Consider the following 27,888-nt stretch of genomic DNA (forward strand, 5'->3'; position numbering starts at 1 on the left):
ATGTACAGCCATCAAAGTGGTACAATCAAATGGAAATCCAGTGGGATTGACTTTACAGACAAATTCAGGCTGCTAAACATAGGCAGTTGTGATATGGTGTTAGGTGGTGATTGGATGAGAGAACACACCCTAGTTACCTTTGATTATGAACTGTATGTGTTGAAACTCAAATAAGCTGGAAAGATGGTTACACTAAAAGGTGATTTGGGGCATGGTGAAATGCATCAAATTACAGCAAATGGTGTGGGAAAATTATTGAAGAAAAGGCAAGCAATATTGGCTCACTTCTTCACTCTGGTGAGTCAAGAGGAAGCAGAGGGGGATGAATTACCAGCAGAAGTAGAAGAAGTCTTGACAAATTAAGCTACTGTTTTTGAGGAACCAAAAACATTGCCACCAATCAGAGAACATAATCATGCTATACCTATCGTGCCAGTTGCCAGACCAGTTTCACTAAGACCATACAGATACAATCATTATCAGAAGGTTGAATTAGAGAAGCAAGTGACTGAGATGCTTGAGCAGGGGATTATACAGCCAATCATTCACCTTTTTCTTCACTAGTGTTACTAGTGAAGAAGAAGGATGGCAACTGGAGATTCTGCATAGACTACAGAGAAGGCGAACAAAATTACTATCAAAGATAAATTCCCAATACCAATTGTTGATGATCTTTTGGATGAGCTAGAAGGATCCAACTATTTCTCCAAGTTGGATCTGAGAGCAGGTTATCATCAGATCAGGATAAGGCTAGAGGATGTGTAGCCTATATGGCTTGTGTAGCTTTTTCATGACATTGTAGTATCTCATTTGTTGACGTTTGATACGAGGATAGTGTTCTATATGGCTTGTGTATCCTTTTCATGATATTGTTGGCGTACCCATGCTTGGTACTTGTGATATTGATCTGATTATTGACATTGAACTCATACATTGCACGCATTCTCATCCTTCGTGATATCTTTGACACATTGATGATACTTGAGGAAACACTGTGATGAGCTGGGCTCAGTTGGATGAGAGTGACGTGAGGACCGATATCCGATGGTTATCCCGGAATCGAGGTCGTACGTAGCGATTGCCGAGGTTTTTATAGGAATCCTGAGGTAGCAGTTGCCGAGGTTTGTGCAGGAGCCGTGAGGTACATGGACTTCGCGATCCCCCCATGGGTTGTGCTACCGAGACGTCGATATTTTCGTTCGGAGTACATGTGTACACAACATTTGCATTGCATATACATTTCATACATCATTGCATTGCATTGCACTTGGCTTCTGTTGTGATATTCTTCTGATGTACTTGTGATATACGGATTCAGACTGAGTATTTGAGACTTGATACAATTGGGTTTAAATGCTATAACCTAGGTGATGACGTCTACTTGATTTCTGGCTTGTGTTTGACTTATACCTTGATTGATTACCCGTTTATCTTACTTTATTGACTTGATATGTGTTAGCTAAACTTAGTCGGACTATGATATCTACCAGTACTTGTTGTTTGTACTGACCTGCACTTGTTGCATTCTTTTATGAATGTAGAGTTCCAGGTAGGATCGACCTCTGTTTCTCATGGCTGATAGCGGATCAGAGTGGCTGACAGGGTGAGCACGGAGACGTCCGCCGCCTTGGAGATTCTTCCTTATTCTATGTCTTATTTATATTCCGAAACATATTCAGACATTTGATGTATTTTCTTATTTTCAGACTTATAGTATCTAGTTAGTTGCTCTTGTATGACTAGACAGATATCTGGGTAGGTTTGATGTATTCTGCATCTTCTATCTATCATTATGTCAGACTTACATATTTCTATCTCTTCCGCTTATTTATTTATTTATTTATTAATTCATGTATTTGAGATTCTTAGGATAAGGATTCGCCTACCGAGGTGGGAAAGGTAGGTGCCCGCATGACTTAACTAGTTTGGGTCGTGACATTATTTCAACCAATCGTGCAAATGGAAGTTTCATGAAATGCTCATTGTTCGTGTGACTTCATTTCAGGTATGATGATGCAATTGATTGGATTTCAACCTATGTTGGGCAATTGAGATTTGGATACTCAGATTTAATTTATTATTAGTTAAATTTCGCGTAATAGCTAAACTTTTGTGGATCGAGATAGCTTATTTACATTTTACCGTTTCGAATTACTGTTAAAGTTGTTTGGTGCTGAAATTAATCGAATTGTGGTTGGATTAATTTGTGTTGAACTGTTAAGCTCATTACAATTGCATTTGATCAACTTGAGAACAATTATTATATTATATTGTATTGTATTTGAATTGCTTGAGAAACGTTCACTCTTCATTTATTACTTTTTTTGTAATTACACATGTAATTATGTATTCTTTTTTGTTTGTCAATCTTTTTTGGTTACTATTCATCCATTCAACTGTAATTTTCCCTTTCAAATTTTCAATTACTTATTATTTACCATGTTGGTCATATTCACATGTAAACTATATGCCATTGCAACATAAAAAAGCAAGACCACTATCAAGTTGAATATTTGGTATGACAATTGTATTTATCTAACTCAATCGAGCTGTTTAAACGACATCTAATCATCGTACGGTCGAATGTCTCACCATTCATTCATTTGAGCTTGTATTTTTCCCTTTAAATTTGGTGTAACTCATCACAATCATATTTCAATATTATTTTTATCGTTTAAAAAGTTTGTATTGATTAGCATAGGTACATATGCAATGCAAGTGTCCAGAAACTAGTAAATTAATAGGCATTGTAAATGCCTAATTTTTGACCGAACAAAAGTTTTTACACCATTTGTAGTGTATAAATATTTTAATTTTTATTTCATTTTTAGTAAGTCTTACTTTTAAAATTTGAAAACTACAAAAAATAGAGTCATATTTTAGGATAAGTTTCGTCATTTATTTTTCAGAAAAAAAAAAAGATAATTTAAAAAAATTGTTTTCTTATAATTTTGGTTTTGATAAATAAGCTAGTGGTTTTAGTATTTTACTTAGTTACATTTTTTTATTTTTTATTTTGGACTAGCTGTTTAACTACTCTATATTTTTATTACTCTAAAAGTGAGTAGTTAGCATTTTTATCTTTTAAAGAAAGTATCCAAAATAGGAAAAATAAAATACTCACCTAAATAAACTAATCTGTTACAAATTCAAACCCTCCAAAATCCCATTTCCTTTAAGTCTCTTTACCCCAATTCTTATACCAAAAGCCAATCCTTTAAACCTCCAACTCCTTACGTCTTTTCCCCCATAAATGTACTCATCTGAACTCCCCAATTTTCTATACACGTATCTCACATACCTCACCTATATAAACACAACACAGTTACACAAAAACATACGCACAGTAATACAGAAACACAGCCAAAAAAAATAATAATAAAAAAAAAACAAAACAAAACAGAGAAGCACACAGTGAAAAAAAAATCCATTGAGTGGAAAAATACCAGGCCAGTTTCGAAAAAGTTTGGCTTGAAAGTTAAGTTGGAGTTCGAGGTTTTGTTCGCGGTCTAGAGTTCGTGGACTTGAAAGTTAGCTTTGCTAGCTATCACGACCCAAATTACAAATCGTGAGGGCACCACCTTATCCTACTTGGCAAGCGAACCCTTACCAACCAATCCACTAATAAAATCAATTGACAACGTAACAACATACAATAATGATTAGTAAGCATGAAGCATAACTGCCTTTCTTTAAAAATTTAGAAATTACAACTTCCCGAGACCTAGTCTAGACATGTACAAGAGCTTCCCAAAACAGTCCAAAAATTGGACCAAAACATAAGAAAGAATTTTGAGTATAATCCGAACTATGGAAGTAGTGTTCGGAATCCTTGCATTTTGGAGGAAATAAATTCTGATTTTTCTCATGCCCAATTCAAACAACTACTTGGATTTCATTCAATATCAATATTTCAACACAACATTCAATTTCAATTCAAAATCCAAAAAAATAACATAATATAAACCCTAAAATAAATATTGAACATTAAATAAAGTTATCAAATTTACTAAATATAGAAGCTAATGCAACTAATAACATGAGATTGAAATGCATGCTTGAGAACTAGTTCAATTTGGGGCTTGTGTTCATAACATTGCAAAAAGAAAAAAAAAAAATAACGTACCTGAAAAACGGGGCTGCGCCGCCGACGGTGGACTGGCGGTGGTCGGAAAGGCGGTGGGGTTGAGCGTCTGGGCTGGTGGGGCGGTGGGCTGGTGGTGTGGGTAGAGAGGAGAGGGAGAGAGGTCGTGTGGGTAGAGAGAGGAGAGGGAGAGAGGAAAGAGAGAGAAAGAGAAAGGGTGAAATGAAAATTAAAGACCAGATCTGGTCTAAATGTGGTCCAATTTTCGACCGTGTGGTCGAAATTAGCTTCTTCTTTTTTAATTAAATGTTTCCCATTTATTATTTGTACAAAATTTAATTTCGACCACACGTGGTCGAAATTATATTTTCATTTTAAAAAATCGACCCCGTGTGGTCGAAATCCTATAAAAAATAAAATAAAAATAAAATTCTTGATTTTTCGACCGCGCGTGTGCAATTTTTTTCAACCAAAAATGTGGTCGAAATTTCACGGTTGAAAATGTCCTTTTTTAGTAGTGGAACGAGATGCACAGAAGCTGTAGGAAGATCTCCGCCACTACAACTAAATGAAACCTTCAAGCAATAACCTGAAACATATCTACACCCCAAAAAGAAATGTAGCAAGAGTAGTATCAATACACCACAAGTACTGGTAAGCATCATAGGAGGACTAAGATTACTTCACGCAATACAGTATAAAATCAATAAGATACACAGATAAGTACAATCATACACCTTTATGAATCCTCCCCCACAAGTGACAACTCTACCCTAAGCATATTCGTATCCTCTTACCATTACCATATCAACCTACCAACAGAAAATAAGGACTACCAGGCAACAATCAGTTTCAGCTCGGAAGGACTCCTAGACCACCGAATCCTCAATAATAAATAAGTCAGGGCGACACCCTTCATGTCAACCCATTTCAATTGAAATCACAAAAACCTTTCTTTCAGCGATGTAACGGACTCATGGTTTGACGGGCAAACTCAACAACATAGCAATTCAAATAGACATCAGTTTGTAATAATTTATCAATTAGACAGTAAGAGTAAGCACGAGCAATACGGATGACGATAATATTCCTCCCGTACGTTTCAACCTTAGCCATTCTAGTGGGATCCCATTAACATAACCTCCCTTCATTTGTCAAACAAGACCATGAAATTACGTGTAAACACAATAGCTCAACAACAAGGAAAATCAAGTATGAATGCACCAGAATGAGTCATGAGTCAATGTAATGCAGCAAAGACGAGTATCACCTCTATCACACGAATATAAGTAAGTAAAATGTAATGCAACCCGAGTTAGTATCCCATTTGTACACACATGCTAAATGGTATTGTTTTTCCAAATAGCCCTGACCTGCAGGGCACCCATGGTGTCCACATACCACGCGCTTCGGAATTGATCTCGGATCACGAGCTCCTAACTAGGCCATATCCTCACCCCCTGTCAAATGTGCCTTTATATATATATATGGTATTGTTTTTCCAAATAGCCATGACCTGCAGGGCACCCATGGTGTCCACATACCACGCGCTTCGGAATTGACCTCGGATCACGAGCCCCTAACTAGGCCATATCCTCACCCCCTGTCAAATGTGCCTTTATATATATATATTGTGTGTGTGTGTGTGTGTGTGGTTATATATATATATATATATATATATATATATATATAAGAAAAGAATTTTGAGTATAATCCGAACTATGGAAGTAGTGTTCGGAATCCTTGAATTTTGGAGGAAATAAATTGATTTTTCTCATGCCTAATTCAAACAGCGCTTGATTTCATTCAATATCAATATTTCAACACAACATTCAATATCAATATTTCATTCAATTTCAATTCAAAATCCGAAAAAAAAAAAAAAAAAAAATAATATAAACCCTAAAACAAATATTGAACACTAAATAAAGTTATCAAATCTATATATATATATATATATTCAACTTGGGGCTTGCGTTCATGACATTGGAAAAAAAAAAATAGCGTATACGAAAAATGAGGGGTGAATCTGGTCGAATAAACGGTGTTGAGCGTACGGGGTGGGTGGGGGCGGTGGGCTGGTGGTGTGGGTAGAGAGGAGAGGGAGAGAGGTCGTGTGGGTAGAGAGAGGAGAGGGAGAGAGGAAAGAGAGAGAAAGAGAAAGGGCGAAATGAAAATTAAAGACCAGATCTGGTCTAAATGTGGCCCAATTTTCAACCGTGTGTGGTCGAAATTAGCTTCTTCTTTTTTTTAATTAAATGTTTCCCATTTACTATTTGTACAAAATTTAATTTCGACCACACGTGGTCGAAATTATATTTTCATTTTAAAAAATCGACCCCGTGTGGTCGAAATCCTATAAAAAATAAAATAAAAATTAAATTCTTGATTTTGCGACCGCGCGTGGTTGATTTTTTTCAACCAAAAATGTGGTCGAAATTTCTAGGTCGAAAATGTCCTTTTGTTTTAGTAGTGGAACGAGATGCAAAGAAGTTGTAGGAAGATCTCCGCCACTGCAACTAAATGAAACCTTCAAGCAATAACCTGAAACATATCTACACCCCAAAAAGAAATGTAGCAAGAGTAGTATCAATACACCACAAGTACTGGTAAGCATCATAGGAGGACTAAGATTACTTCACGCAATACAGTATAAAATCAATAAGATACACAGATAAGTACAATCATACACCTCTATGAATCCTCCCCCACAAGTGACAACTCTACCTTAGGCATATTCGTATCCTCTTACCATTACCATATCAACCTACCAACGAAAATAAGGACTACCGAAGAACAATCGGTTTTAGCTCGGAAGGACTCTAGACCACCGAATCCTCAATAATAAATAAGTCAGGGCGACACCCTTCATGTCAACCCATTTCAATTGAAATCACCAAAACCTTTCTTCCAACGATGTAACGGACTCATGGTTTGACGGGCAAACTCAACAACATAGCAATTCAAATAGACATCAGTTTGTAATAATTTATCAATTAGACAGTAATAGTAAGCACGAGCAATACAGATGACGATAATATTCCTCCCGTACGTTCCAACCTTAGACATTCTGGTGGGATCCCATTAACATAACCTCCCTTCATTTGTCAAACAAGATCATGAAATTACGTGTAAACACAATAGCTCAACAACAAGGAAAATTAAGTATGAATGCACCAGAATGAGTCATTAGTCAATGTAATGCAGCAAAGATGAGTATCACCTCTATCACACGAATATAAGTAAGTAAAATGTAATGCAACCCGAGTTAGTATCCCAATAGTACACACATGCTAAATGGTATTGTTTTTCCAAATAGCCATGACTGCGGGGGGACCCGTTGTCCACATACCATGCGCTTTGGAATTGACCTCGGATCGGAGCCCCTAATTAGGCCACATCCTCACCCCTATATATATAATGTGCCTTTATATATATATATATATATATATATATATATATATGTGATCACAATATGAATCTCGGTGTATTTCCGATACATATGGAACATGATCGATCAATATCAATATCACAAGGCATCATGCCACAAGTAATAACAAGACCCAATTAAATCCGTTCATTAATCACACAGATATGAAATCCGCCGAATCAAGACAAGAATATTCTAAAGAAGACACATGCAATTACCACACGAGTCACCCCGCCCAATAGTACGACAATCTCTATAATGATCAACTTCGTACATATGCCAACTCCCACCTTGTAACTTGATCACTCTAGGAACATAAACACCACCATATTCCCCCAAGCAGAACGACTATTCATCATGGTTCAACTACTCATTCAATGGTGAGAAACCTACGTAATTCAACAATTTATATCAATCTATTTAATAACCAACCGAACTCCGTATCTGAAGACCTAATCATGCTTTCTCCCGTCAATTCTATAACATATACGTTTTTGCTAATCAAAGTCTACCTCAAGTAAACCATAACCTACCTCGAGGCCGAGCAGGTGCCACGAACTATCATGGAGTCTTCATCCTTTGCTTCCAAATTCGGAGACCACGACGGAGAAGTCTAGGAGTAGCAAAAATTTCAATAATGAGAGTCAAAACAAATCATGCGCATTAATCTAGATTCTATAGTTGACTACCCCTGCCTTCATATTTCTCATTCAAGAACTCAAATCCTACCCCTCTTTAACTATCGAAATCGTTTTCCTCTGGGTTCCGTTTATCTACCTAGAGTAATAATCTATAATAGGATTTTGCGAACTACCAGTTTCCAATTTTATGCTGCCTATTTCATCCCTCTAAGGCGTGAGCAATTTAAGAACTCCATGTTTGTTATCCTCCGGAGGTTAAACCTAGCGGTAAGGAATTAACTGTAGAAAAGATAACAAAAGGAAGGGTTAGAAGGGTTACCTTACTCAAGTCTCTATGTGCTCTGCCCAGAATTTCTCCCAAGTGACGGCTTAGAAGAAGGTTTGGTGGAAAAGTGGGATTAAATCACAAAATAAGGTCCTTAACTGAGTCTGGTTCACGTTGACCACTGCAGCGGTCCTCTGTCTGCTGGGCGGACTCGCGACGATAGTATATCGACCGCCGCGGCGAAGCGCGTCCACCGAGGCCCACACCTTTTTGCTCGACTGACTTGACTATAGTTAAAATTTAATCAAGTTTTTCCCCCTGAAGACTAATCATACAACAAATCAACTTAGCTTTTGTACACGAACGGAGGAAAGTCTAATAATGATCGGACGTAACAAATCAACTTAGCTTTCGTCCCCGAACAGTCTAAGGTGGCGTGGTATTGAACGGTCACGTCACCCTAAGTGTTACAAGGTCCAGGGAGTTCATACTAAGATTGCAATACAATTTTTTGATTCAAGGCCTTCGCGCACCGACTGAAAATTAGTCCCAGTTTGCACTCGAGGTTATTTGCTAACGGAAACTAATATTTCATGTTATTCGAAGAACATCCTGAATTGAACAACCAAAAAACGAAGGGAACTAGGTACTAAACTCTTTTGACATTACTGGGTCTTGTAAGGCCGTACACTCAATTTGGGAGGCTAACTCGAAGCGCACGCATAGACGAAACAATACAGTTAAAAAGGTGTAACGATGAGGCACTACCGCGACTCGAGGCCGCGGGTGCGAGGTCTGAAGAAATCCGCATACCGCTACAGTGGTTGCGACTTCTGCAGCGAAATTGCTCAGGTAGTTTAAGGGATGGTTCATTTTACCTCCCCATATTTCATTCTTTCCCCGTCCCTTTAACCGATTCGATCCCCCCTATTTCCCACGATCTACTCCTCTCAGTCACTCCATTAACCCTCTAATCTTCTCCATTTACTCCCATTTAAACCCCTTCACACTCCCATTCATCTTCTACACTTCACAAATCCCACAAAAGAAGAAAACTTTTGGTGCAAAAATAAGGGTCAGATTCTTGAAAATCATCTCAATTCCTTAGCTATCTCAAGGTATATACCCCTCTCTACCACTCTAGAAAGTGATTAGAAGTCTTTATTCTGAATTTTCCATGCTTAAATTTTGGGTATTATAAGAACTTGTATTATGGTGGAACAAGGGTTTTGGCCACTTGGGGAAGGGATATCTCGAATTGTAGCGTGTTATCTAACATTCACAAAGTCTCAATATTGTCCATTACTTAAGATTTACTAGATTTTAGGGGTGAAACCTTGTTGGGATGGTGGGGGTACTTGTAGAAGAGTTTTTCGATAATGCTTGAGTTTCTGGGTCTATTTGTTGTTAAAAAGGTGTTTCATGGGGTGTAAACGACATGCATGTTAACATATTACCCGATCTATGTCGAAATCTATAGAAATTTGGTCAAAATTTTGAGAAGCCATTTTTGGGGGACCAGGGTTTTTCTCGCTGGGGAAGACAAATTCGCTGCAGTGGAACACGTACCGTTATAGTGGACCCGCCATAGCGCTCACTGGAGCGCTGACGCGACAGTAAGGGAAATGGGGATGTTCGCCGTAGCAATTCGCGGGCTCACCGTAGAGGGCTAGCTACCGCGATATCGGCATTGCTGTAGCAGAGGCTGCAGAGGCAGAATCAAAATACTACTTGCTTCACACCTGGGTTGATTTTCTTTTTGTTGGTTTTCCTTGGTCTGTCCTACATCTAATTTCAGATCGATTGTGATACAACAATAACTAACATGGTTTCGTTGCGTAGGTACTTACTCTCCTCCGAAAAAATGGCCCAAAATGAGGGAGCTCCCACTTATGAAAAATTTCCCACTCCCTAATGCAAAAGGTGCTACATGGATAAGCAGAGCAAGGTGTTGTTGGCTGAGCGGGGCTTTATTATAGATGAGGTGGATGAGTATGCCCCGTATATTTACAACCGCCTACAGGATATTAGGATAGAATAAATTGGTTGAGGACCCCGGTAAATACAATGCTAATTGGGTCTAAAAGTTTTACGTTATGCTCCCTACTGTGGACTGGTCCTCTTCGGATCTAGAGATCCTGATTCGGGGCGTCAGGGTGAAAATTGGGGCTGAGGTGATTAACACAATCTATGAGCTGGACAACGTCCCGGACGATGAGATGAATGCAAGGGACCACGACGGTAATGGTCCTTGGTTGGTATCTATGCTGGTTTCGGAGAAAAAGAGGCGTAAGACCACTTAGGTTAATAGCCAGACCGGGATTAAAAGTTGCTAATTTTCTGCTGACGCTCGCAGGTAGCTGAACATTGTCTCTCCGAATTCCCCCTTCGAGTAACACTACTGCCGTTACCTACCCCCGGGCATTTGTGGTGGCTTGTGTGTTGGATGGGGTGCTAGTGAATGTGGGGAGGCAGGTGATCCTGGAGTGGAAGGCTATTCTGGCCAAGCCGGGTCCGAGTTTGATTTTCCCCTCCCTTATTACCCTGTTGTGTAAGCGGGCTCGGGTGCCTAAGGAGCCTATTGATAACATGGTCAATTCAGAAGTTGACTTTGACCCACTGAGGGTGAAGGGATCGAGAAGCCGAAGCAAGAAGAGAAAGCTTGACTCTGATAATTACAGCAGTGATGATCAAGAGGAGGGTGGGGATGGGGCTGTCCCTTCACAGCCTCCGGCTCAGGGACCGTTCGAGTAGATTGATATAGAGATAGTGGCTATGAAGAGTACGATGCTGGGCTTAGGCCGGCCTTCCAAGGAGGCTTGGTTCGTCTAGTCTGCTGTTGGGTGGAGGGGTTTCACTCCGGACGAGATGAAGAAATATTTGGATGCTCAGACGAAGATGCAGGAGTCGGTAAACACTTTGCAGGGCGTGTATATTTCTATGGCTGAGGCCTAGGGAAGCCTCCGGGCGGACCTCGAGAAGGAGAAACAGAAAAGGCGGTCTAGGGACAAGTTGTTTACCTAAATGTGGAAAGGCATACCCCAACTCGAAGCTACCCAAGGTGACCAAGAACGACTTCTAGCAGTTCTCCTTCTTGAGCCGGTCCGGGCTCGACAGTGACTCTTCTGGTGGCTCTGGAAATAGTGGTCAGGAGGTAACGAGCCGGGGTAAGGCGGTGGCCTAGGTGTCTCTTTCACCCCCCCCACCCCCACCCCTCCCCCCAAGCCAAGCATGGTTTTCCTTGCCCGTGTAGGGCCTTTATTTTAGACGATGGTTTACTTTGTTTTTGGGTTGTTTTGGTTGGATGTTTTGAACAATTTCCTTTGTTTTTCCGTATTTGTTTTTGGATATTTGTGATTTGGCACTGAATGACTTTTGCCCTCGTTGGGCTAGGTGCTTTTATGAAGTTGTGGCTTTGGAATTTCTGGTTTTCTTTGAGTTTTGCATGAATTGCACAGGTTGAGAAAATGTGAAACAGGGGATCTGGTCATTGGAAAATGTTGACCACTGTAGCGATGGATTTCCGCTATAGAGAATTCGCTATGGCAAAGCAGGCTTCGCATTGGCAAGGATTTTGAAAACGTGAAGGTCCGCTGTAGTAGACTAAGTTCCGCCATGACGAATCCGCTGTGGCAGTGTGTACACCGCTGCGGCGAAAGGTTTGAGTCAGTGGGCGTTTTTCTAATGCCTAACAGGATTGTACAACATAGGAAACTCATCGTCTACACACGTCATGTACACACATAATTCACAGGTCATCAATAGGACGACATCGCTAGATACCAATGGGAATCGATTAGATACCAATTGGACTCGTCGAGATACCAATTGGGATCATCCAGATACCAATTGGATTCAACTTAGAGATGAAACGGACTGAGATAGCATAATGAGAAGGAAAGAAAAGAAGTTTCCTAGATGCCCCATAGCCTCGTGGATGGGTACAGACGTCTTCGTACCATTCCACAAAACTCAACTAGATATTGCTCTTGTACTCGTGAGACCGGAAACCTAAGGCTCTGATACCAACTGTCACAACCCAAATTACGGATCGTGAGGGCACCTACCTTATCCCACCTGGCAGGCGAACCCTTACCAACCAATCCACTAATAAAATCAATTGACAACGTAACAACATACAATAATGATTAGTAAGCATGAAGCATAACTACCTTTCTTTAAAAATTTAGAAATTACAACTCCTCGGGACCTAGTCTAGACGTGTATAAGAGCTTCTACAATGCAGAGGAACAAAATTAAAATAAAATGACACAATTTCTGCCTTGGAACGAGATGCGCAGAAGCGGTAGGAAGATCTCCGCCACTACAACTAAATGAAACCTTCAAGCAATAACATGAAACATATCTACACCCCAAAAAAGAAATGTAGCAAGAGTAGTATCAGTACACCACATGTATTGGTAAGCATCATAGGCCGACTAAGATTAGTTCATGCAATACAATATAAAATCAATAAGATACATAGATAAGTACAATCGTACACCTTTATGAATCCTCCCCCACAAGTGACAACTCTACCCTAAGCATATTCGTATCCTCTTACCATTACCATATCAACCTACTAACATAAAATAAGGACTAACAAGCAACAACCGGTTTCAGCTCGGAAGGATTCCTAGACCACCGAATCCTCAATAATAAATAAGTCAGGGCGACACCCTTCATGTCAACCCATTTCAATTGAAATCATCAAACCTCACCTTTCTTCTAGCGATCTAACAGACTCATGGTTTGACGGGGAGACTCAACAACGTAGTAATTCAAATAGACATCAGTTGGTAATAATTCATCAATTAGACAATAAGAGTAAGCACGAGCAATGTGGATGACGATAATATTCCTCCCGTACGTTCCAACCTTAGCCATTCTAGTGGGATCCCATTAACATAACCTCCCTTAATTTGTCAAACAAGACCATGAAATTACGTGTAACCACAATAGCTCAACAGCAAGGAAAATCAAGTACGAATGCACTAGAATGAGTTATGAGTCAATGTAATGTAGCCAAGACGAGAATCACCTCTATCACACAAATATAAGTAAGTAAAATGTAATGCAACCCGAGTTAGTATCCTATTTGTACACACATGCTAAATGATATTGTTTGCCCAAATAGTCATGACCTGCAGGGGACCCATGGTGTCCACGTACCACTCACTCCGGAACTGACCTCAGATCACGAGCCCTTAACTAGGCCACATGCTCACCCCTTGTCAAATGTGCCTCTATATATACTTATATCTCTGTATCTGATCACAATGTGAATCTCAACGTATGTTCAGTCCAACAGTCAATGTGGAACATGATCAGTCAACAATATCAATACCAATATCACAAGGCATCATGCCATAAGTCATAATAAGACCCAATTAACTCCGCTCATTAATCACACGGCTATGAAATCCGCTAAATCAAGACATGAATACATGCAATTACCACAAGAGTCACCCCGCCCAATAGCACGACAAGCCCTATAATGATCAACTCCGAACGTATGCGAACTCCCACCTTCTAACTTAATCACTTTAAGAACATAAACACCACCATATTCCCCCAAGCATAATGATTATTCACCTTGGTTCAACTACTCACTCAATGGCGACAAACCCACGTAATTCAACAATTTATATCAATCTATCTAATAACCAACCGAACTCCGCGTCTGAAGACCTAATCATGTTTTCTCCCGTCAATTCTATAACATATATATGTTTCGCTAATCAAAGTCTAACTCAAGTAAACCATAACCTACCTCGAGGCCGAGCAGGTGCCACGAACCATCATGGAGTCTTCATCCTTTGCTTCCAAATCCGGAGACCACGACGGACAAGTCTAGGAGTAGCACGAATTTCAATAGCGAGAGTCAAAATAAATCATGCGCATTAATCTAGATTCTATAATTGACTACCCTTGCCTTCATATTTCTCATTCAAGAACTCAAGTCCCAACCTCTCTTTAACTATTGAAATCGCTGTCCTTTGGGTTCTGTTTATCTACCTAGAGTAATAATCTATAATAGGATTTAGCGAACTACCAGTTTTCGATTTTATGCTGCCTATTTCATCCCTCTAATGCGTGAGCAATTTAAGAACTCCATGTTTATTATCCTTTGGAGGTTAAACCTAGCGGTGAGGAATTAATTGTAGAAAAGATAACAAAAGGAAAGGTTAGAAGGGCTACCTTACTCAAGTCTCTATGTGCTCTGCCCAGAATTTCCCCCAAGTGACGGCTTAGAAGAAGGTTTGGTGGAAAAGTGTGATTAAATCACGAAATAAGGTCTTTAACTGGGTCTGGTTCGCGTCGACTGCTGCAGCGGTCCTCTGTCCGCTGGGGCGGACTCGCTACGGCGGTACATCGATCGCCGCGACGAAGCACGTCCACCGGGCCCCACACCTTTTTGTTCGACTGCCTCGACTATAGTTAAAATTTAATGAAATTTTTCCCCTTGAAGACTAATCGTACAACAAATCAATTTAGCTTTTGTACACGAGCGGAGGAAAGTCTAATAACGACAGGACGGGTCGTTACACTTGCTTTGGAAATCTGTAGATTGTACGTTGCTTTTGTTGTTAATCGAAAAGAATTTGAAGGTTCATTCCCGTTACTACTCTATTTCAATATTTTATATGAATCAACGTTTCATTGAGGAATCATTTAAGATGGGATAAATTCTTTTGATGTTTAGTAGCTTGGAGTAATATTGATATCGAAGTTGAAACTTATATATGTTTGAGTTCGAGTTTAAATTGCAGTTAGAATATGTTGGACTCTCTCAGATTTATTTTCTGTCCTTTTAGTATGGAGATACTCTTTTAGACATACAATAAGTTTTGATGATTTTTTTGAGTTATGTAGAACATTATATTCAATGGTTTTCGTTTGTGTTCTTAAAAGATTGTTAAATATAAGGAACGAGTCTTCATGTTTTAATGGCTCTGGAATTTGTTAGTAAAACATGACGTTAGAACTTTTCTTCTAACATCATTAATAGTTTATTCCATTATGAGTTTGTAAAAATTTGTTAACATAAAAAGTAAGCCTTTGAATGCTGTAATTTAATTTCTTTCGAGAATTAGAATTGATAGCAGTGTTACTAAATTGATCTTTCAGTCCTTAAATGAGATGTTGAGATTTGGTAAATGTCAATCTATGGTTCCTTTTAGCTTTAAAGCATGTAAAATGTTCCGGCTATGAGAGTAACAAGTAATTTTTGTCTTGGGGAAAATTTTGACTTTTCTTTTATTTCTTCGTTAGTTTTTAAGAATGTGGATAAATTTGATTTATAGGTTACTTGCCTTGCTTTGTGAACATATATCTGGATGGTTTTTTGGAATTTTGAAAGTTGAAGTGGATATTATTGTAGCACAATTTGGTATCTACTATAATATTTTTGATATAATGGGTATTAATTACTGTATCAAACTGAAATAGATAAAGTCGTCAAAGAAAGCGGGAAATAAGTAATCTTAAGCTCATAAGTAGGGTTGTTCACGGTTTTGGTTAAAACCAAAACCAAACTGAAAATTTAACCAAACCGAATAAAAAAACCGACATTTGGTTTGATTTGGTTTTAAATTTTAAAACCCGATAATATTTGATTTGGTTATGGTTCTATTAAAAAATAACCGAACCGAACCGATAAATTATATACATAAATTTTATAATTATTTATATGTATAATATTATTTTTTCATAAATAATTATAAATATTTTATACCTTTTAATCATTAATTTGATTTTTGGTCTACTTATTTCACATTATTGTTTATGTCTTTTAACTCTTTTAAGTGTTGAGTGTAAACCTACTAACAGTGTTCACGTTAGAGTCTAATGTCTTTAACTTAAATTTTTAGCCTTTCTTTGTCGCCCATTTGATTTTAGGTTGTTTCTTCTTTTTTTCCGAATTTATACCTTTCTTTTTTCTTATCTGAATAGGTCCTAAACTTCTAATATTTTTCACATGAAAAGGACAAAGGTTGTAGATTTGAAGGTTCCCATAGAAGATACATCGATAACATCAAGATTCTTTAACTCAAGCACATGATAATGCCCTAATAATGCCCTAATACTTCTTCCGTGGGTAATCCTCCTAAAAAGCAGAAAAGATTAACTCCTTGTAGTCGAGACCCTAGGCTTGGGGATAATGATAGAAAAACATCTGAAGTTTGGGATCATTACATAAAGTTTTTTTAATAAAATGAGAGAATTGAGGGCAAAATGCAAGTACTGCCCCAAAGTTTGGGATCATTACACAATTTTTTTTTATTTCATATATTTTCATTTTAATTTTAGGTAGTCTTTATGTTTAATTAATATGTATATTTGTAACAACAACTAAAAGCTCCTATGCTTTACTTTATTTTCAGGTATGTGTATTAAGATGACAAAAATGGTGCGACCACTACTAAGTTAGTTTTTAGCTCTATATGTAATAGTTTAGCAACTTTGGGTAACTTGAGTACTACACTATCACTAATAGTGAAAATGTTTCTATGATGTCTGTTCCACCTTAAACTATAAATAAAAGTTATCGTTTGAACCAAAAAAAGACATGCTTTTTTTCAACTTTTTAATGTTTTACTGATAAGTCTCATGGCTGCTAGTCATAAACCAAAAAATCGAACCAAACCGATAATAACCAAATCGGTGGTTATTATTTTATTTGGTTTGGTTATGGTTTTAGACATTTAAAAACTGACTAAATTGGTTTGATTATGATTTTAATCAATAACCGACCCAAATCGAACCATGAACACCCCTACTCATAAGCATAATGTATTCTAAAAAATAATTTAAGCCAGATATATGTTGATAAAGGGACCGTGCTAGAACCACGGGACTCGAGGGGTACCTCACACCTTCTCCTGGTCAACAGAATTCCTTACCCGAACTTTTATTTTCGCAGACCAATAATTAAAGAGTCAATTTTCCTTTTGATTAGGCATTTAATAAGGTGACTTGAACAACAAAACTCAATTTCAAGTGGCGACTCCGTAACAAATAAATAATTCATTTTCAAAACGTCACTTCATGTGGAAAACCCCTTTTTAAAATAAATTTAAACTTTGAAATAATTATTTATATCCGAAAAAAAGGGTGTGACAGGCATAGATTGAATCACATGTGAATCAAGATTGGTTTGCCAGCAAAGGACAAATGGTTTCCTTTCCAAGAAAGCAACATGCACTCAACTTTTTAAACCAATTCAACACAATACAGTTTTTTTCTTCTACCATTACAAACTGGATAGCCTAGATAAGTAAAAGGGAAATTATTTCTTTGAAAACCAGCAATCACCTGCACTTAGTGAATTACTTGCATTGGCACTTTGTCATGAACATTGAGTCAATCTCATTCTTATTCACTATTTGACCTGACACCTCTTCATAAGATAATAGAACACCCAAAATAAGATGCAAAATAGTCCAATCTGCAGAGCAAAAGATTATAGTACAATCCAAGGCAAAGTGATTAATTCTAGTACTCCATTTTAGTACAACATAGCCATGTTTTTTGGGGTACATGCGTCCAGATGGGGTGTGTGGAAAACTAACCGTACTGAAGAAGGATAACGTTCAATTGTATATTACCAACTGGTTTACTTGTGGCCTAGTTAGCATAGCATTGTTATTCTCTGTACATAAGTTATTCTAGGACTGATCTGTAAGTATAAATACGGCAGTGTATTTTCAATTCAACATATTAGAAAGCCTCTCAGTGTATTGACTTGGTCACCATATTGATGGCAGTCAGGTGATTCCAAGTCAGGTTCTGACTGGTAATCAACCTAACCAGTCAGAAGGTTGGATCGTTGCTTCCGTATCCGAAGGAATATTACCCTAACTGGTTGGTGCTGAGACAGCCTAAACAGCTTGGAACAAACTGGTTGCTGTGTATGCCTCAGGTTCGAAGCCCCAAATTCGTGAGTCAAAAAAAAAACTACACACACTGCAGAGAGACAATACCAGTATTGAGTCCTATGTGCAAAGGCAAAAGGAATTACGGACAAGTTGGCTGCATTGCAGCATCCGATTAGTAATGATGGTTTAGTCGAATTTGTTCTTGCTGGACTGGGACCAGCCTATCGTCCCTTTACAAGATCGCTTGAATCGCGTCAAGAGGATATCTCGTTTGATGCTTTATATGGATTATTGTTGAATGAAGAACAACAATTAAAGAGAGATGAGACTCTTAATGTCATAGCACCCACGGCCCAATTTACTCAGAGTTCCTTTGTCCCAGTCGTGGTAGTGGTAGATTTAGAGGTAATAGGGGTTGTGGACGTTCTCAAAATCATGGTTTTCTCAGACGACTCAACTACGTGGTTCTGGAGCACCACTCAATCCTCCAACATTCTTTCTTCAACCTCTGATATGTCAAAAATTGTTTGTCACAATTGTGAAGGAAAAGGCCATACTGCAGGAGTTTAACCATCACTTAAGACATCTAATGGCACTCGGGTTTCTGGACGACCTGTCTCCAACCTAGCAACCAACCTAGCAAACACCCAAAATCCACCTAGCCAGAATTGATTGATGGATAATGGCACCACGCATCATCTAACATCTGAATTGGATAACCTTGGCATTCACTCTGAATATCAAGGTCCTGAGGAACTAACTCTAGGTAATGGCTCTAAGTTACCAATCTCTCATCATATAGGTGCTAGCTCTATTGTTGCTTCTGACAAAAAATTCAAACTTGAAGATATTCTTCATGTTCCTACGGCTACTCAAAATTCAGTCTCCATTAGTTCCTTTGCTACATCTAACAATGTTTCTGCTGAATACTTTCCTGACCATTTTTTAATTAAGGATTTGGTAATGAGGGCACCACTACACACAGGGCTAACAGAGGATTATATTCGCTCCCTGTGAAAAAGACTATCCTCTTCAACTCCTTTGCAGCATCTCTTGGTGTTTGGCATGCTAGTCTGGCTCATGCATTGTATCCAACAGTTCGTCAAGCATTACCATCTATTCTTTTTCAGTCTAGTAAATCTCCTAGTTTAGCACTACTTGTGCTGTTAGCAAAAGTCATAAGATTTCTTTTAGTGAGTGTTTTCAGGCCTCTACCCTCCTCAGACCCCACGTGGTGAGATTTCACTGGGTTGTTGTTGTCGTCGTTGTTGTTGTAGTGTTTTCAGGCCTCTGCCTCTCTTGATTTAATTTGTTCGGATGTTTGGGGCCATGCCCCTGTTGTTTCTAATGATGGTTATTGTTATTTTGTGATCTTTTTTTATCATTTCGGCAAATATACTTGGAATTTCTTCGCTTTAAATCTGACGTTCTTTCAATTTTTATTCAGTTTAGCACTCTAGTTGAAAAATACTTTGGTCACCTAATTAAATGTTTTCAAGCTGATTGGGGAGGGGAAGTTTCAAGCCTTGACCAATTATTTACGTGACAATGGAATTACACATGTTTCTTTGTCCTTACACTACAGAACAAAATGGTTGTGCAAAACGTAAACATAGGCATATTGTCGACTGGTGAGCATTATTACATCATGCCAATGTACGTACTCATTTTTGGACAAATGCATTTGAATTTGCTGTGTATACTATTAATAGATTACCCACACCACGGTTGAAAAATCGATAACCATTTCATGCACTTTTTCAAAAGGATCCAGACTATTCTCTATTGCGTGTTTTTGGTTGTCTATGTTTCCCTTGGCTTCGTCCTTACACAAAAGACAAATTGTCACCTCGATATAAACCGTGGGTGCTCTTGGGATACAGTAAAATTCACAAAGGATATAAATGTTTTGGATCCTCTTTCCTCAAAAATTTTTGTATCTCGTTATGTTATTTTTGATGAATTTATGTTTCCATTTTCTTCAAAGGATGCCTTGGTGCCCATGAAATCAACCAATGCTCCCACGGATCCTCTCATACTACAAATACCTCTTTCTCCTACAATGCTTCCATCTCCAGATAATTTTTCTCACCCTTCCGAGCCTCCTATACCAAATCGTTCTCAACCAGATCAGTCCCTTACCCCGCCGATACCCGAGCTGCCTGCATCCCAGCCACCTTCACAGCTCCCACCTGTCATTGTTCAGCCTCCAAATCCAACGGCAAAACCTGTGTCACCACAACCTGAGTTGCCACATTCACCACCTGCTCGCTGTATGGTCACTCGAGCTCAAACTGGTTCACTAATAGCCTAAGCAGTCATTCTCCATGTCTGCTGCCTGTTACTCATGCCTTTGAGGAACCTTCTTGCTATTCTCAGGCTGTTAAGAATGAGCACTGGCGCCATGCTATGGCTGACGAATACAATGCGTTAATACGCAATGGCACCTGGCAGCTTGTTCCTTCGTCCCCAACTCAGAATATCATTGGTTGTCTTGTCGATGGGTGATTTAAGACGAAGCTGAAAGCCGATGGTTCTGTAGATCGTTACAAGGCACGACTTGTCGCCAAAGGGTATCAAGAACGACCTGGGATTGATTTTGTGGATACATTTAGTCCAGTAGTTAAGCCCGCCACAATTCGGTTGTTGTTATCCTTGGCTGTGACTAACGGATGGCATGTCACACAGTTGGACATCTCCAATGCTTTTTTTCATCGTAACTTGGATGAAGTTGCCTATTTGTCTCAACCTCCTGTTTTTGTAGATCCCTCTTGTCCGGATCATGTGTGTCTTCTCAAACGGTCCCTTTATAGTCTCAAACAAGCTCCTCGGATGTGGAACAAGCGACTCACTGATGCTCTCACTTCGCTAGGATTCTCGGGTTCTTAGACGGATAGTTCTTTGTTCTTTATGTCTACTCCTAGCGACAAGCTTTTTTGTCTAATATATATGTGGATGACATTTTGGTGCTTGGTAATAATCCTGATGGTCTTAAGTCTTTGGTTGTGCAACTCCAGTCCCAATTTGCAGTACGTGATTTGGGGACCCTATCCTATTTTTTGGGTATAACTTCATCTTGGACGAACGAAGGATTGTTTTTATCTCAAAGGAGATATGTTGAGGAGCTCCTTCGACGTGTCCAGATGGAGTCGTGCTGTCCTGTTAGCACTCCCATTTCCCCATATTCCAAACTTTCATCATCTGGTGGTGTTCCATTCAATATCCGATGTTGTATCGTAGCATAGTTGGTGGGCTGCAGTACTTGACCTTCACTCGTCCGGATGTGGCGTATGCAGTGAAAAAGGTTTCTCAATTCATGCATTGTTCTATGGATATTCATTGGGTGGCAGTGAAACATATAGTGCGATATATCAAAGGCTCTTTAGCTCATGGTCTGTTCTTTTTACGTTGATCTACTGTTACTTCATGGCTATACAGATTCTGATTGGGGCGGAGATGTCGATGATAGGAAGTCAACCACTAGCTTTGCCATATACATGGGTAATCATTTGATATCATGGTCTAATCATTTGATATCATGGTCATCACAGAAGAAAAGAGCTGTATCCCGATCAAGCACTGAGGCCCAGCATAAAGCACTAGCTGCTGCAACTTCAGAAATCACTTGGGTGGAGTTTTTACTCCGAGAAATTGGCTGATTTACCTCTTCTACACCGATTCTCTGGTTTGACAATTTGAATGCTACATACTTAACAGCCAATCCCATTTTCCATTCTCACACGAAACGTATGGAGATTGATTTCCATTTTGTTCGAGACAAGGTTCGTGCTAAGACCCTTCTCCACAGAGATCATACGGAGTCTTCATTTCCTTTGTAAATTATGCAACTTCAAGGTCATCGTGTATATAATATTTTCTCCCTCTCGTTCTTGCGATGAGAAGCACTGCAATGGTGTAAGCTTTACTTCAATGTTACAACCTACCTTGCACGTACATTTTGTCCAAATAATGTATTTAATAGCTTGCAATAAAGCAGCAGTAGTAGACTCCTACTATATTTTGGGTAAGAGTACACAATTACCCCCCCCCCCCCCCCCCCTTAACTTAGATCCTCTAGACTTGTCTGTGGTGGAACTATTATCGAGAGACCAAAAACCCCACCCCATTGCGTTGAAGTTGAAGTTTGTTAGAGAGAGAAAGTACCTCATCTAAAAGCTTGAAAAAATCTTTTTTGATAATGGGTGGGAGAGAAAGCTAATCTTAGTGAGCATCGCTTTCAACCAAATATGTTTGTATAATTAGAAGTTACGTACCTCTATGTTGCCAAAAAAAAAAAAAAATCCAAGCTGAAGATGCTAAAAACTTACCGGAAGAAGTGAGGGTCCTGCATGGTCTGTCATCACCATCCCACTGCCCATCTATTATAAAATTAGCTGCATTAAAAGATGAATAATAAACACCTTCATTTTGCATAGCTATAATGTTGGCGGAAGAATGTTAGCTAAAGATCCTTCCTTGATCCATTTATACCACCAGAAATTCACCTTCAAAACCATTTTTTATTCCCGCTGTATGTTATTTTTCACAAAATCTCACTTGGAACGTCTTCCTCCATGTTTGTTCATCAATCATTATTTTTAACATGAGTACATATATGTATATAAAAATCACAATTTTTTAATAAATGTTAGATTCTGAACCCGTAGTTTTAAAAAAGTAGTAACATGTTTAGTTGTAAGAACCTAAAATATGACCTCATCAAGAAGTGATCCGCCTCTGGGTTTCCAAATCACATGGTCATATATATATATATATATATATATATATATATATATATATATATATATCATCCCTTATTGCCCATTTAATATATATATATATTACTATTATATATAAGAGATGAATAATAAAAACTTTTCATTTTACTTTTATATCTCATTTTATTTATTTAAGTCAATTTTTTTTTTTTGTTTTTAAAGTACTAAAGAAATTTCGAGCCTAGACTTTTGTAGTCCTTACAATAATTTTCAAATTTTTTTAAAACTTTTAATTAATTACTTTTAGGTCCTAATCTTATTTATTTATGTCAATTTTTTGTTTTTTTGTTTTTAAAGTCCTTTTCAAAAGCTATCGATCCATTTTTTCATATTTTCCACCATCCGAAATTCACCTTCAAAACCCTCCAAAGATTTTTTTTTTCCATATCCATTTCGAACCCCTTTTTATTCCCGCTCTCTGTTAAATTATGTTTTGTCTTAAAAGTTCATTAACTATGTATAGATTATTTATTTAGAATTAAATAACTTCAGAAAATCCTAGGATACATAAGTTATAATGTCAAATTCACGGAAGTTTGATTTGAATTAAATAATTTCATCAAAATGGAAGTTAAAATATTAAAGGAGTAATGAAAATTTTGTTTTATATATATATGTATATAAAAATCACAATTTTTTAATAAATGTTAGATATAATGGTAGTTTTGTAGTAACATGTTTAGTTGTAAGAACAAAATTATATTCATCAAATCAAAAGTTTGGATCCGCCTCTATATTGCTTATGCTTCCAAATCAGAACAGGATGGCAATATATATATATATATATATGTATATATATATATTAAGCACGAACTTGCTCCAAAAGAGAAGTTTTAGTGCAAAAATTCCACCAAAGTTTAACCATCAAGGCATTTGATATATCAAAAAAAGATTCAGATCGCATACCTCCTTCAAATGTTGTCTTGCATAAGGAAATCACCAAATGCCGAGCTAGCACCTCCAAATTATCTCCAAAAGAAACGAGCAAAGAGTCAATGAAGTTGGTTAAGAACACATTTTGGCAGTTCAATAGCCATCACAGTATACTAAAAGCGGGAGAGAAAATTATCAAAATGGTCCTTGATGTATAGTGGTTGTATTGTTTTGATCCTTGATTTATACCACTTTATTGAAATAGTCCCTAATGTATGCAAAAAGTGATTACTTTTATTCTAAATCCTAAAACTTTCTGTTTTTTCCTTCTCCATGTTTCCTCCACCTCACTTTCCACTTCCACCTTTAAAATCCTCAAAATTACAATGAAAGTGAAACCTTTCAGCTTTTTGGCACTCAAATAGATGCAAAAACATGAAAACTCTGAATTTAAAGATGAAGAAAAGAAGAAGTCCAATACGCAGAATTTTTTCATAAGCGGTGTCACCATTTAAAGGAGTGAGCAAATGAATAAATCACTATAAAGAGTTTTAAGGCTATTAGTCATAAGCTTTCTAACGAATTGCGCCCACTACAGGGATTTTATTGCCCGCGAGTTTGATCCCGCTGTCAGTAGCGGAACCAGAATTTTCACTAAGATATGAAAAAGTAAATGCACGAAAAAGCCAAAAGGGGTTCAACATCTACTATATATGCATAAAAAATAATTCTAACCATGTATAAACAGTGTAATTTTCCGCCGAAGGATGAACCCCCTTGGCCCTTCCTCCCTCTGCCCCTGCCAGCTACCTCGCACGTGAAGTTAGAGCACCTAACCACTAGGCCAGTGCACAACTTTGTTTTCAGTATTTCTACCTTCTATTTTTGTTTTATTTATTATTTATATATGTATATCTAGTTAAAAAAATTGACAAAATAGTGTCACATGACACCCCTCAGATCTGGGAAGATCGCTTTAGTGGAAGGAGAAGTCGTTAATTAAATTGAGCTCATGGTGAACCCTCCTTCCACTGCCCTTCGACACCATATGGTACTTAACTCATCGCAACACTTTTTTAACTTGATTGTTAATCAAAATCTTCTAGCAGTATCATTGTAGATTCATATGAAAACTTTTAGTAAGATAACGGAAACAAATTGAAAGAATTAAGGGCCTCAATGAATGTAACAGTCAGATCATTGACGATTAAATCTCACTGAAATCCGCAAAAAATAATTTTTAGCTATCATCATAAGCCCGCTTTCTCTATCTTAAAATAGAGCAACATATCAGAAAATTAATCAAAATTCGCTACTTCAACTCGAGATAAACATAAAATTAATTTTTTAATACAAAATTGTCTAATACTAACAGATAAAGCCCATATATAGTTCATAAAATTTGATAAGAAATTTAGTAGATATTGAAAGTATAGAGGTACAAAATTTTAACTGAAAATTTTGCAGAGTATTGATTTTTTTTTTTTTTTAGGTTGATAAAACAGAGTATTGAATTAAAAGTAAATAGAATGAAGAAGTGCAGTAGGAGAACCTTCTTGTATTTTGGAGTTAGGTTTAACAGCTTTCTTTTAAGGGCCTGTTTGGAAAGCCATCCACGTAGAATTGAGTGTAATTGAGTATAATTATCCTGGCATGTTTATCGGGCCAAATAATTATATGGTTAGTATATAATTGGATGTGTAATTGAGATGTAGTAATTGCACTCTTCAATTCTCAAGGGGGGTTGAGAATTGAGTGTAATTAGAAGGTGTAATTACAGGTTACTTCTTAATTTCTTTCTTTTTTTGTTTTCATTTTAATTTATTTCCTTTTTGTTTTTATTTTAATTTATTTTTTAGTTCTATTATTTTATTTTATTTTTCTTTTTAAAATTTTAATTTTAAAATATATTTCTTTTTATATTATTTATCTTTCATTTCCTTTCTTCTCATTTTTCAACCTTTATTTCTTGTGATTCCATGGAATTGTTCGTATTCTTTATTTTTTGTTTATTTTTCTTTATTTTCTTCATTTAGCGTAGCTGTTGTATTATTCCAGTTTTTTTAACTACACCTCCTAATATTAGAATGAAATGAGTCATTAATAACTTGGCATATAACAAATGATGACATTAAAGTAAAATTTCGTTATTGAAATGAGTTTATAAACTTATGTTTTCCTTTTCTTTTGAATTATATTTACTTAAATTATGTTGAAACTTATTTTATGTTATGTTAAAAATAGATTTTGAATTTATGTTATATTTTCGGTTCTAGTTTATTTGATTTAGTAGTATTGACTTGCTATTTCACATTGCATACCGTTCTTTTTTCAATTGGAATTGACAGATTTTTTTTGTCAAAAATTTGAATAATGTAATTACATTACTATTATATATAAGAGGGAATGTGAGGATCAAATAATTTTCCAAATTTTTAAAAACTTTTTTCATTAATTACTTTTATTATTTTATTTATTTAAGTCAATTTTTTTGTTTTTTGTTTTTTGTTTTTAAAGTTTTTCAAAAGCTCTTTTTTGTAGTCTTACAATAATTTTCAAATTTTTTTAAAACTTTTAATTAATTACTTTTAGGTCCTAATCTTATTTATTTATGTCAATTTTTTTTTTTTTTGTTTTTAAAGTCTACTTTTCAAAATTATCGAACCTTCTACCTCATTTTTAATGAATTTTCATATCGATTGGTGCTCGATATCCGCATTTGAGCCCAATTAATCCGATAATTCGCACCGCATCGCGCCTATTGTAGCCGCTTCCTCCAAAGATTTTTTTCCATATCCATGTTCGAACCACTAATCCCTAATTAAGAGAGGAGCCGATTAAATTATGTATTTGTCTTAAAAGTTCATTAACTATGTATTTATTTATTTAACTAAATAACTTCGAAAATTAGGATACATAGTTATAATGTAAATAGTTCCAAATTTGATTTGAATTAAATAATTTCATCAAAATGGAAGTTAAAATATTAAAGGAGTGGAATGAAAATTTTGTTTTATATAACTACCTCTTAACTTTTTGTTGTTGTTGTTGTTGTTGTAATTAATTTTAACACAAATTATATTTAAAAAATATATTAATATCTGTGGGCATTTAGTACATAACTAGTTATATTTATAAATATTAATCTTTTCTCAAACAAGTCGTGCATGTTATTACAAAATTATGCTTTTAGTTTTTATAATGAATTGGACATATCAATTATTGTTTTTCAATATTAGTTACACATATCTTATTATTAAGTATTTTATACTTTTAAGAAACAATATGTATCTTAAATACCCAATTTAATATCATTTATAAAGGCGCATATTTTGTCACCTATTAACTTTTGATTTTTGATAATTAATTTTTATTTTTAAAATTTAATTGAACTGCGTAATTACACTTGTATAACCAAATATTACGCTTATAATTACACTATAATTACGTTATGAAAAATAAAAATGTCTTCGTAATTACTATACTGCGTAATTACTAAGCTATGTAATTAATACCCTAGTAATTACACCAATTCCAATTACCATGTGATTTTCCAAAAAGACCCTAAAAGGACGTCGGTTTTAGGATTTAGCATAAAAGTGATCACTTTTGCGTACATTAGAGACTATTTCAATTAAGTGGTATACCTTAAGCACCAAAACAATAAAACCCCATACATCAAGGATCATTTTGATCATTTCCTCCAATGTGCTTCAAATATTGTATGACTATTTTGCCCTTAATATTCAAGTGCTTTAAAAAGCCACATATATTTTGTATTGTAGAACCTAAAAGTTGTAACCTCTCTGTAAATATTTATTGCATTTATTGTTTTATCTTTTCCTTCTTAATTTACTACCATTTCCTCTTTTATCCGTTACAATTCTGTCTTCAATTTATCTTTTCCTCTTTTTTTTTTCCCCAGTTATTCTCTTC

General features: G+C 36.7%; 1 protein-coding gene and 2 non-coding genes across 3 annotated transcripts in view; all 3 read right to left on the minus strand.

Moving 5' to 3' along the window:
- LOC132040434 (B3 domain-containing protein At5g60140-like) overlaps positions 1 to 27,888 on the minus strand; it is a 53,078-nt gene that overhangs the window by 19,581 nt on the left and 5,609 nt on the right. The gene's annotated exons all lie outside the window — the stretch shown is intronic.
- On the minus strand, positions 24,923 to 25,022 carry LOC132041301 (small nucleolar RNA Z152/R70/R12). Its single transcript, XR_009410997.1, has one exon. It is a non-coding gene; the product is annotated as a small nucleolar RNA Z152/R70/R12 (small nucleolar RNA).
- On the minus strand, positions 25,124 to 25,212 carry LOC132041300 (small nucleolar RNA R11/Z151). The gene has a single exon (XR_009410996.1). It is a non-coding gene; the product is annotated as a small nucleolar RNA R11/Z151 (small nucleolar RNA).

Source organism: Lycium ferocissimum, chromosome 12 (assembly GCF_029784015.1).
Source record: "Lycium ferocissimum isolate CSIRO_LF1 chromosome 12, AGI_CSIRO_Lferr_CH_V1, whole genome shotgun sequence".
NCBI lineage: Eukaryota > Viridiplantae > Streptophyta > Magnoliopsida > Solanales > Solanaceae > Lycium > Lycium ferocissimum.